General features: G+C 41.9%; 1 long non-coding RNA gene across 1 annotated transcript in view; it reads right to left on the reverse strand.

Annotated features, from left to right (window-relative positions):
* Nucleotides 1–4673: 4673 nt before the first annotated feature.
* The window catches only part of LOC144295778 (uncharacterized), a 48641-nt gene continuing 40193 nt past the window's right edge, over nucleotides 4674–13121 (reverse strand). The window contains exon 2 of the long non-coding RNA XR_013362879.1: nucleotides 4674–7582. This is a non-coding gene — a long non-coding RNA (uncharacterized LOC144295778). The remainder of the gene's footprint in view (nucleotides 7583–13121) is intronic.

The raw sequence follows: 13121 nt of genomic DNA on the forward strand, positions 1-13121 counted from the left end.
GGGGAGAGGAAGAAGATTCCAATGCCCCTTGCTGAGAGAAGCACCATATGGTGGCTGTTGTGACACCATGAAGGAGCAGAGAGATGCACGGTAGCTTCAGGAACCACTGTAGGAGGTTCAGCATTGAGAACTCGGCCAATCAGCCCCTCCTCTCAAAGACCCAAATGGTGGAAGAGCAGGATGAGGTCCAAAACAAATGTTTCTGCCCATCCTGACTTGGAGCAGGCTCCAGCCAGACCCTGGGCTTGAGAATAACGACTCAGCCATCCTCTAGAGCTGTACCCAGGCAGGTGGGCCTAGGAGGTCACTTCAAAAGACAGGCCGCATCCAGCACACTTAGGCCATTTAAAAGGCTTGTAGATCATCCGAAATCAAAGTGCCAAATGTTGCAACCAATGTCTCAGATTTTCCAATCCTGGTGCAATAACATGGGGTGACACAAACTGAGTTCCTTAGTTACTTCCTTAAAAGTCTATAGTAGGCTGAGGTGGTGACAGAGAGTTCACTGGTTCATTCAATGTACTCAATGCGGTAATGGAAACGTATGAAGTTTAGCCACCAGACCTACTGCCTGACATTCGGTGCTGTAAACTATTGCTTAGTTTCCTTCCTGGTAAATTACCCGGATACAGGGGCCTCTGCTTCTCATCCCAATCATGTCATCTACTTGCTATACGACCATGGCCAAGTGGCTCAACTTCTCTGAGCCTCTGTAGCAGATCTATGATGAAGATAAATAACACCTACCCCACAGAATTGTTTTATTAAATAAAATTATGTCTATGAAGTTAATTTATTAACTGCATATTACCAAACATTTACATTTTATTTTGTATCCTTAAAAGACACATTTTATCAAATTGTCCATAAACTGAACTCCTCCAATGGCTTCCCAATGGTCCTTACCTACCCATGCAGTCAATGTGATCTCATCCCTGCCTAATTGTCTGACCTCATTTTTTACCACTCTCCTGCTCTCTTTCATACAGATTCTTATCACATTAAACTCTCTTTCTTCAGCATTCCAATATTGTTCCCTCTTCAGGGCCTTTGCACTTGTTCTCCCTCATGTCTACAATGCTTCTCACATGGCTCAATCCTTCTCCCCACCCTGGTCTCAACTGAAATATAATTAAGATTGGTCATCATAGCTAAAGTTGGTCTCTAACCTCTTGATGGTCTCTATTACAGTAGCCTATTTTATTTTCTTTATGAAATTGTCGCTCTCTTATTTATGTATGTTTTACTTATTGTCTATGTTCCCTGCCAAAAGGAAGATAAAGAGTAGAATTTTGTCTTATAAATTTCAGTCTCTCTCAGCTAGAATGGTGTCTGGCTCATAGGAGGAAGTTAGTAAATATTTGTAGAAAAAACCTATTTATTGCTAGGGAAATTCTATACGTTAGATTTTCAAGTAGCTACATTCATGGAAGCAAGATAAATTTGAAACAATAATTTTATATCTCAAAGAATCTGGTTCTTCAAATCTCTCTATATTTTTTACATACAATGTTATTAGTGTCCAGCATACAGCATAGTGATGCTACAACTTTACATGTTATGCTGTGCTCACCACAGGTGGAGCTCCATCTGCCACCATAGGGTGCTATGACACTACCATTGACTCTATTCCCTGTGCTGTGCCTTTCACCTCTGTGACTTATTCATCCCATAACAGGAATGAATTGTATATCCTACTCCCCTTCACCGATTTTGCCTATCCCTCTACTCCTTCCCCTCTGTGAACCATTAGTTTGTTCCCTATATTTATGGGTCTGTTTCTGTTTTATAACTTTTTTTTTTAATTTTTATTTATTTATGATAGTCACACAGAGAGAAAGAGAGGCAGAGACACAGGCAGAGGAAGAAGCAGGCTCCATGCACCAGGAGCCCGACGTGGGATTCGATCCCAGGTCTCCAGGATCGCACCCTGGGCCAAAGGCAGGCGCTAAACCACTGCGCCACCCAGGGATCCCTGTTTCTGTTTTTTGTTTGTTTATTCATTTGTTTTGTTTTTTAGATTCCACATGCAAGTGAAATTATATGGTATTTGTCTTTATCTGACTGACTTACTTCACTTAGCATTATACTCTAGGTTTATCTATGTTTTCACCAATGAAAGATCTCATCCTTTTATATGGCTGAGTAACATTCCATTGTATGTAATACCACATCTTCTTTATCCATTCATCTATGGTTGGACTCTTGGGTTGCTTCCATATCTTGGCTATTGAAAATAACACTTCAATAAACATAGGGGTATACATGTCTTTTTATATTCATATTTTCATTTTCTTCAGGTAAATAGCCAGGAGTGGAATTACTGGGTCATATGGTATTTTCTATTTTTAATTTTTTTGAGGGACCACCATACTGTTTTCCACAGTGGATGCACCAACTTACAGTCTTATCAACAGTGCATGAGGTGTCCCTCTTCTCCACATCCTCCACTTTTTTTCTCCAAAAAAATAAATAAATAAATTTAAAGCTTAATAATTTTATGTAATTATAAAATAATTTAATAACTTAAAAAACTTTAAATTATAGTGATAATTTTTAGAAATTTTATAAATACATTTATACACATATTGATTTTATATTTAATAATTATATTAATTATTTAATAATTATATCACCAAGAATCTGGTTTTTCATGGCTTAATATAATTTTTAATCAAAAATTATATTTGTATTGAATGTTATTTTGTAATCTATTCTTTCATCAGTGACACTGATGCTTCTCCTACCTCATTTTTTTTTTAATTTTTATTTATTTATGATAGTCACAGAGAGAGAGAGAGAGGCAGAGACATAGGCAGAGGGAGAAGCAGGCTCCATGCTCCAGGAGCCTGACATGGGATTCGATCCCGGGTCTCCAGGATCACGCCCTGGGCCAAAGGCAGGCACTAAACTGCTGCGCCACCCAGGGATCCCTCCTACCTCATTTTTAATGGTGACATGCAGATGTACCATATTCTATTTCCTGTGTACCAATTTCCTGTGGTGCATGTACTAAGAAATGCTGTGTCCTGATAAATATCCCAAATTTCCTTCCAGAAAGGCTGTACCAATTCACATTCCTACCAACAGTATAAGAGATACATTTTCCTGAATCCTGCCAATACTGAAATTTATCACTAATAAAATAATTTTTTTTGCTAACGTGATAAGTGAAGAACTATCTCATTGCTTTATTTTGCATTCCTTTATCTGCTTTAAATATCTGTGAACTATTTTTCTTTGCTTTTCTATCATGTTGTATTTCTTCCCTTATGAATGTTCTCTTCATTTTTTTTGTTGTTGTTGTTGGGTCTGTTTTTGTTGCTGATTTTCTACTGTAGTATTCATCTTTTATTGATTTCCAAGAGCTCTTTTTATAGTTAGATGATTGACCTTTGTCAGAAATTGCAAATATTTTCCTAATATGTTGTTTGGTTCTATTTTTAGTTTTATAGACCTGAGGTGCTCTATTATAACTCTAGAGAGTTACAATGTATTGGAACCTAAGCCAGCCAGAAGGGAAAGTTCAGCTTAGTGAAATCTAACTTCCAGCAACAGCGGGCCTGGGGGCCTGGACAGTACAAGTCCAGGCCAGGGTGTCTGAGACGTTCAAATAATTCAGAACTAAGGACTCCCAAGACAATCTCTAGAACAACCAACTACTCTTTACTTACTTCTGATCCAACGGTGTTTAAATTTTAAGTAGGAATTTTAAAGAGCCAAAAAATGAAGTTGTACTGATGAAATGATAGGTATGAGAAATGTTTTAAAGGATTTTGTATACTTTCTTCCATAAAGCAGCCTTCTTCTGCCTTTTCAGAAGGCCAGTGTGCAGTTGTGGCTAGACCCGTGGAGAGAGATTCTCAGTGAGGAATCTTTAGTGTGTGTGTGTGTGTGTGTGTGTGTGTGTGTAATGATGAAGGGAAGTGCCTCATATTACCTTCTATGGCCAAATGACCAAGTAAATACATGACTGGATGTCCTCAAACAGGTGAGGCTGCCTTTCAATGTAGCATGATTGCTAGAACCTGTTGCTCATCTTTTGCCAAAGACTTCCAGAAGATGGGTGAATCTTTCCTTGGCTGAATCTAATTCCTCCTGGAACATGAGCCTACCTCCCCTGTCCCTTTACCTGTGGACAATGGTCCCTATGTCCTCTTCCTAGCCCTTGGGACTATTACTAAATATACCCTCAGCCATCCCACCTCTAGACTTCAAGAAGGCACTGCTGCTTTGGCCTGCCTGCCTAGCTGAGGGCTTATTTCCCAAACCTTCCCTCACTCAGCCCATTTCATTAGTAACTTTCTATTCATTTCTGCTCGTTCTGCTTTGTGTCAAAAGTGTCAGAGAGGAGGGAAGATGATGAGTTATAAGTGGTGGGCAGAAGGAATGTGAAAATAAACAGCTAAGGCCCCAGGAGCAATTATCCCACTGGGTCAGATTCTAGTTTTCTCCTGCTCCCCGAGGCACTTGCTGACATCCCCGGGAATCCCTGGTTGCCCGGCAGCAGGGGCCTTTCTCTAGCCAGAAAACCTGACAGTATCAGCAAATAGAATCTAGTGCAGTGAGGGACCATGGTGTTGTCCAGCTGTAGGAGCAGCACAAGATCTCATGCTAAATATGGTTTCCTTCATGAAATATGTAACAAGAATCATCAGAGAGCTTCAAAATCATAGTGTGACCAAAATACTCGACCTGAGCATTTTAATCAGAATTTGTGTTTTGACAGAGGCAGAAGTTTAATATGCCAAATATTTCTGCATAAGTGTCCCCACCCACACCCCTGTTACATACTAGTACATCCAACTATTGCAGGCTTATTAGAGGACTTCCATGTGTGTGCTACAAAGCTTTAACAGTGCTTCAGAAAGCCAAACTTTGTAATTACTCTACCTTTCCTAAACCACAAGAGTTATTTAAAAAGCAGATACTCTTTCATTGTCTGTGTTCCATTCCTACCTCTTACTCACTATTTCCTATAGAACCCGGTTCATCATCGCTTGTTTATTAGGCATAAATATGTTTCCATCTGTGTGCTGGTGGTTCACCAGTATTTGATCACTTGTGCCCTGGGGCATGAAGGCCTTTTGTTTGTTTGTTTTTTAAGATAAAATGAGCAGTGTTGGCTGCTCCTGTTTTTCTTTTAGCAGACATGTCGCAGGATGGCTGGAAGAGACATACAACAGTCTGTTGGAACCCCTCCATCATAAAACTATGATCAGATCTTGCAGAGCTGATCTTCATGCGTCATGTCATGTAACAATCTCAAAAGTAAAACTAATCTTACTCTCCATCATACAAAACACAATTTAATGTGGCAAGAACTGGAACCAAAGCCACCAGCGATCATACATGACTTTGATGAGTTCAAAAGTATTTTACTGAGAAACTACTATGTGCTGATCATTAGTTGAGGTTTGGAGGAATCTCAATTAGTGGAGATTGAGATTAGTAGAAATTGGCAGAAAAGGAAAACCCTTTTCTGGTGCTAATTCTTCTTTGGATCAGCAGCAGCTCCTACCTTTTCCAAGCCCTTTAGAATAGGAGTAATCTCACAAGGGGGCAGTTAGCAAATATTTCCCCAACCAGCCTGCTCCATGTCCTAGATGTCCCACATCACCCTGTCATCTTTAGGTTCTGTCAAGGCCAGGGTCAAGGAAGACGCCAGGAGGAAGAAGGAACTCAGGCACAGGACAGAGTACCACTCCACCAAAACCTCATCCAGTTCCCAATTTTGACTATCCTTTCCTCCTTTCCTTGGTACATTTTTTCTTAATTTCAAGTGTGTTTTCCACCCTGTGGCATTTCCAACAATTCCATCTGCCTTCCCTGCCAACAACATCCTTGTATTTATAAAGTTTGCTGATAATGCCACAAGTGAAATTGTATTATAACAATATCTAGTCAACAAACCAAGAGATCTCTAGACCCTACCCAGCCAGCCTCTCTTATCGGGAGTCATCTTTGTTAGGATGTCTTTTATGATCTCTTAGAGCTTGTAGTATTGGGATTTGAATCGTAATTGCCCTGGAAAGTGGTATCAGGTCCTGTTCTATATTGTAAATTCCAGAAAACTGAAGATCACAATATATGGTTTTGGTGGCCTGCTTGGAAGAGTGGCATAGGCGCTTAAGTGCTAACTACATGCTATCTGGGGATACTGTCCATGGGAAATTGGCTTAGATAAACTGTATTTACCCATCTCTTGCAACCATGTAGGGTAAAAGTACTTAGATTCATTTGTTAACATAGTCAATATGTGTTGACTGTATTTTTTTGTTGTTGTTGTTATACTCCATACATAAAGAGCCTTGTGGACGTGAGGCAATCTCTAGGTGCTGAGTGGGAACCAGTCAAAATGTCTGGTCTCTACACTCAGGGCACCTGGTCCAGTATGGCCGGAGTCAATGGCAGGTGCTGGGGCACCACGATGCCAGGCAGAATGCATCACGTGGCATGAGCAGCGTATGCATGATGTGGTAGGGAGTTCAGCTGGGGTGGAGAAGCCAGCTCTGCAGGGTGCAGGCGTGTTATCCAGCAGAATGGGACAGGGAGAGATGCCACCAGGAGCCCACCACTGCCTGAAGCACTGAAGGGGAGGGGAGGGGAAAGAAGAGCAGGGGAGGGGAAGGGAGGATCAGGGAAGGGAGATCACAAAGGATTTGTCTAGCACCTGGTGCAGAATGAAAAGAGGCAGGGAGCAACTCACTTGCTTGGCTCTTAATAATAATCACCACCATACAACAGCCATTTGTTGAACACTTAATATGTACCCGGCACTTTGCCTTTCGCACATTAATTCTGAGGACACACACACACACACACACACACACACACAGTCAGGCTTACAGATTAGGACCCTGAGGCACAGCTCCTGAACCTCAGAAGTGGGTCTTAATCCGGCATGTCTGCCCCAAGGCCATGTTTCCTTCCCTCCATCCGGTTGCCAAGTGATCCCGAGAATGGTGATCGCTGAGGGTTTTCCAGAGCTGCTGTGGTATTATATCTGTTTATTTACATGTCTCGCCCTTCATTCTTCTATGAACCCTCCTCCGGATCTTGGGTTCTGCGGGGTTGCTGGGCGGCGGAGTCTGGGGCCTCCAGATTGCCTGGCCAGCGGATCTGAGTGTGGAACAGCCTCCCCCGCCGCCAAGTCCTATGACAGGACAGTGTTTACTTAACTGAAAGTGCTGGATACCACGTGTCCCTGAGTGCACCGCCAGTCCCCGGGGGAGTGTCAGTCCACAAACCCTTTCCTCCTTTTCCCGGGCAAGTGGGTGCGGCCTGGAGGTGCCCTGGATTCCGCATCGGGCGCCTCCCGCAGTCCAGGAGCGCTGGACCGTGGTGCGCCCGGCAGCTCTGCCCTGGTGGAAGGGTCTCTCCTCCCGAGCTTGCCTCTCGGGCTGCTCGGGGCCGTGATTGTTTCAGTCGCTGCCTGCGGGAGCCACGGCGGCCCGGCGCCAGAAATTCCTGGGACTCAGCACCCAGACAGGCCCTCTGATGTGGCCGAGGCCCTCAGCAGGTTGGGTGCCACATTCTTCCCTGGATTGCTTTTCCTCCAGTTCTCAGGTCTCCCAGGTACCTGGAATGTAGCACGTCCCCTATTACCAACATTGCATAATCCTCCTCTCCCCCTGGAGGGGAGCCCCTTTGAGGGTTGAACTGTTTCTAATTTAGCTGAAAACGAAGGGTCCCCGCACAGGATTTGGCACTTCGCTACATTCCATACATATTTGCTGGAAAAACAAACACAAAGTGTTCGGTGAGGTAAGGGCGAGCCCTCCAAGGGGACATGCCTGCAGGCTATTTGGATCTGTGCCACTGGAACTTTGGAGAAAATTCAGGCCTAGGGATAGGGATAGGACTTTGCAAACACAAATATTGAGAGAATATCTGAACTGCTGAAGGGAAAGCAAGTAAGAAAAAAAAAAACAAAAACAAAAACGGGACATCCCAGAACAGCGTACAGGGCGAAGCACACATCAAACATTTATGGTTTTTTAGGTTCAGAAGGTACAGATAGATTACATCGCGGCAACTGCAATGCAAGGTGAGGCCTTATTATCCAACAAAATTTAGGCATTAGTACCACACTAAATGCGTTTGCTGCACATCTAGAAATATAAAATGAATTTGAAACCATGTTACTCAGCACTTGCAGAAGAAATGGTGTGTTTGGACTTCCTACCCTGTCCTTTACCACTTTATGTCATCGTCCCAACAACTTGGGGAGGTCGTTTTGTTATGCTCATTTGAAAGACAAGGAAATTTAGTCTCTGAGAAATTAATTACCCAGCATCACTCGAATGTGAAGTCTGGTGTGTATGACTTCAAAGAGCTGGATCTGCTTCGTTTTCAGCTTTAAGGGAGGCCCTCTCCTTGGCGTCAGATCTTCGGCCGCCTGCACATCCCTGCTAGCTGCTGGAGAAATCCCAGCTCATTTCAGCCGCAGGGAAGAGACAAAACTTCAAAGTCCCCTGGGGATGTTACCTCATCTGCTCTTAGGTCAAATACTTTCTTTTCATTGTCAAAGCAGCCTCTACTTGTGAGTTCGTTTTTTCCAGCCCTGGCTGCTGACATCTGTCTACCTACAGACAGGGGTATCACCTCTGCCTGCTGACCGCCCTGCATTTCTGGGCTCCAGGAGATGCGCCTTTGGCATATCTTGTGCTCTTAGCAAGTGGCCCCTTGACCTTTCTCTACTTCACTTGCTTCTTGAGACTGAAGTTATTAAAAAACAGACATTAATCTAAAAACCTGTTAGATGGGCACCTGGGTGGCTCAGTGGTTGAGCGTCTGCCTTCGGCTCAGGTTGTGATCCTGGGGTCCTGGGATCAAGTCCCACATTAGGCTCCCCACAGGGAGACTATGTCTCTGCCCCTCTCTCTGTGTCTCTCATGAATAAATAAACTCTTTAAAATTAACAAAATAAATAAATAAAAACCTGTTAGAGAAGCCAAAGGCCTTTGATGAATAATCATACTTTAAAAAGGAAATTAATTTTATGGCATAATGAGCACTAATATGCTCACCTAGGGTTAACGGGTGATAATCAAGCAGGCATGACCAAAGTGAGCTGCACCTGGAGAGGAGACTATGGCAGAGATGGCATTCCAGCCCTGCTGGTGGCACAGTGGGGAGGAAAAAGTGTGGGACTCCTCCTGCCCTGCTCCTATTGGCTTAGCATTTTGCACCAGCCTATAACCTCATAGAACTGTAAACCTTTACAGAATTTACAGGATATGGAGTGAGGGCAATTGTAAATGTTAACAGTTTTTCCTTTCTAGACCTACCCATTGTTCTTTTTAGCCAATCTACCAGGCCTCTCTCTTTTCATTGGTGACTTTAGTATATTCGCATGCATTTTGGTAACTGATATATTTGGACTTATTTCTACTACTCTATTTTTTTAAATTATTATTATTAGATTTTATTTATTTTAGAGAGAGAGAGCGCGCGCACGCATGAGCAGGGGAGAGACAGAGGGAGACGCAGGCTCCCCACTGAGGAGGGACTTGATCCTAGGACCCCTGGACCATGACCTGAGCTGAAGGCAAATGTCCAACCAACTGAGCCACCCAGGTGCCCTCTACTCCCTATTTTTGTTTTCTATTTGCCATGCTTCCTCCCTGTCTCTGTCTCTTTCTGTTTTCAATTAATTAAAAGTTTGTTTATTTAACTCAGAAAAGCTGTTATATTCACAGTTATGGCCTTTATATGAAAGGATACAGATTAAAATCAGCAGTGGTAAAAGCATATAAGTGGAGTCCAGGAAGACCAAGAACAACTTCCAGCTGTCTTCTCCCAGAGGATTCACGCACACAGCATTCTATTCTCCCAGTAACAATGTGTGACACAAGCAGAGGGCTTTGCTTACTAGGAAAGCTCACATGATTCTTGGTGTCCAGGGTTTTTGTTGGGGGTCAGTTACTTTGACACTTTTGTTACTTGGGCCTTTGGAGTTATAACCAACAAATCACTGCCAAATCCAATATTGTGAAGCTTTTGTCCTATGTTTTCTTCTAAGAGTTTGAGGTCTTATATTTAGATCCTTGATCCATTGTGAGTTATTTTTTGCATATGGTGTTAGGTAAGGGTCCAGCTTCATTCTTTTGCATGGATGGATGGATATCCAATTTTCCCAGCACCATTTGTTGAAAAGACTATCTTTTCCCCCACTGAATGGTCTTGACACTCTTGTCAAAAATTATTTGACCATATACACAAGGGCTTATTTCTGGGCTCTCTCTGCCTTTAATTTTTTATCCCTACTTTTTGCCTCTGCAACTTTGTAAACACAACATTTTACATCTAATTCTTTAGTGGTTCTCAAACTTGAGTGTGCACCAGGATTTCCTGGAAGACCTCCCAACACAGACCACTGGGTTCCTTATCCCACACTTCTGATTTAGCAAGTCTGAGATGAGGCTTGGAAATTTACATTTTCTTTCTTTCTTTCTTTCTTTCTTTCTTTCTTTCTTTCTTTCTTTCTTTCTTTCAAGAAAGGGAGGGTAGGAGAGGAAGAAAGAGAATTTCAAGCAGGTTCTATATCCAGTGCAGAGCCCAATGCAGGGCTCTATCTCACAACCCTGAAATAATGACCTGAGCCAAAATCAAGAGTTGGAACCTTAACCAACTGAGCTGCCCTGGCACCACACAACCTTTTTATGATAAGGAAATTGAAGCATAGAGAGATAAAATAATTTTACTATGGTCATAATGCTAATGGATGGGATTGCTGGCATTTGAACTCAGGCACTCTCCTTTCATCCCCTGTCCCATGCGTTATCTTCTATGGAAACAATAGGTATAATGGTAATTAGAATTGCAACCAGAAAATCTGTCAGTACTTGTGTCAACCACCTCACTCAAATTTAGATAAGGAGATCCAAGGCAAATGAAGTCACATTCCGACTGTTGTTAGATTTAGTTTACTTTTTCCTTCCTTTCTTTTTTCCTAATAATAGACTTGGAATAAGATGGTGGCCCCATGAAAGTGGGGTCACAGGGATCATGTCCCACAGTGGATAGGAGGTCAGCTTTGCCCTCAGTTCACTGACCAGCTACTCCTGATCAGGGTATCTTGATAGTCGCAGATCCTGGGGAACATGTCCTCAGAGGCCACTAGATGTTGATTTTATGACTTCACTCCCTTGAAATTTCCTAGGAAAAATTGGCTGTCCTGTTATCACCACAGCTGAAAGGGTCTCTTGGCATTTCTCTCTTCTGGTGGATTAACCACAGGGCAGGATTGGTGAAAGGGGGGGATATGAGGTTCATCTGAGTGGATTATGACTCAAGACCAATGTTTTATCCTATTTTAGTTTCTCTATAGAACCAGTTTATTTAGGAGTCTAAACTCATATGTTTAAAACAGAAATGTTTAAAATGTTTTTCTAATAATTTTGTCCAACCAGCCTTGTCAAAATTTACCAGAGTGGCTCATTCATTATTGATATCTTTGTCAAATTTTATAATTCTTTAAGCATTCTTGTTTTAGAATAGTCTCATTTTGATATTTAAGGCTCATTCACTCCTGTTCATTTCCAAACTTCTACCTCAAAAGTCATTCCAAGCTTTTATCCCCCCCTCATCCTCTTAGTACCAACTAGACCTATCTTGGTTCTTGGGGTTTATGAGGTTAAATGTGGTTTGTACAAGTGTGATTGAAAGCAGTTTTGATTCCTCTGACAAGATCAGATTTGATTTAATAGGGGACATACCAGACCACATGGCTCTGTGAATTGTACTGGCTTCTCCTCCCCCCACCCCTCATTTCCCCCATCCATACCAAAGATGCTCCTTCCCATATCTCTTGATCCTGGGATTATCCTTTTCTTCAGGTTAACTGTCTTTGATCTGGTATCAGCAACATGACCCAAACCTAGTTATTTTGTCTGGAGTCTGTTTGACCTGTTAGAAACATACACATCTTTGTCTAGTCAAATGGTGGATGTGGTCATTCCACTATGAAGACCTCCCTCCATCTTGCCATCACCCTGAAGTTTCTCTTTCTCTTGCTCAATTAAGAGGGGCAGATTAGACCTCTACTGATTAGACCTCATCAGATAAGCTGATGTTCAACCAGGGAATGAAATACAACTCACCCCTTCTTGTAGTCTTCCCAAACCTTTATAGCTGATTCTCTTGGGGTCTTACCCTTGGTTTTGGAAAAAGGAAGAAAATAGCTTCTTTTCATAAACACTGTATTAGTCAAAAAGCCAAGGACTTCTTTACCTCTTAAACTTTTTCTTATAGTCATTGGGTGCAGGATGGGGTGGGAAAGTAGGATTGGCTCTGAACTGGTTGCCTCTCAAAGACCCTGAGGTGAATAGATAACCCCAACTGATGGCAGCTCTCTGAATGTGGGGTGCTTAATGTCTCTGGTTAATTCCAGGACACAGGAAAAACTTCATTCGATGTTCCATTACATATAATTGCATGTTTTAATAGTTTGGGGTAGAATTTACTCGAGTTATTTTTCAGCAATAAAAGATCACATTATTAAGATCTCTGTGCTTATTATGAGACCCAACATCCATTCTTCCCATCCTCCTTGCTAGCAGAATCATGATGTTTTTCATGAAGAAATACTTCTTTCTTCTCTCTCTCACATTATTTTTCTGGATCATTTAAGAGTAAGAAAAAAACATGATGTTTCTTCATTCTTAAATATTTCAGTGTATATTGTCTTAACTCAAGGAATTTTCCTATAAAACCACAGGACAATTATCAAAACCAGCAAATTAACATTGATAATATATTATTCTCTAACCTATAAACCTTATATGCATTTTGTCAATTGGCCCAATGTTATGCTTTACAGCAAAAAAAAATCCAAGACATTTAATTGTCATGTTTATTTAGTGACAATTTTTAATCTGCAACTGTTCCTGAGTCTGTCTTTGTTATTTCATGACATTGACCTTTTTTAGGAGTATAGGCTGGTGAGTTTGCAGACTGTCCCCAGTTTCAATTTGGCTGGTGTTTCCTGGTAATCAGATTCAGAGAGTACCTGTTGGTTAGGCCCATTGGGCAGAGCTCAATTTCTTTAAAAAAAAAAAAAAAAAAAGATTGGGGCGGCCTGAGTGGTTCAGCCTTGCTCTCGCTCTCGTTCTCGT

Source organism: Canis aureus, chromosome 24, assembly GCF_053574225.1.
Source record: "Canis aureus isolate CA01 chromosome 24, VMU_Caureus_v.1.0, whole genome shotgun sequence".
NCBI classification, from domain to species: Eukaryota; Metazoa; Chordata; class Mammalia; order Carnivora; family Canidae; genus Canis; species Canis aureus.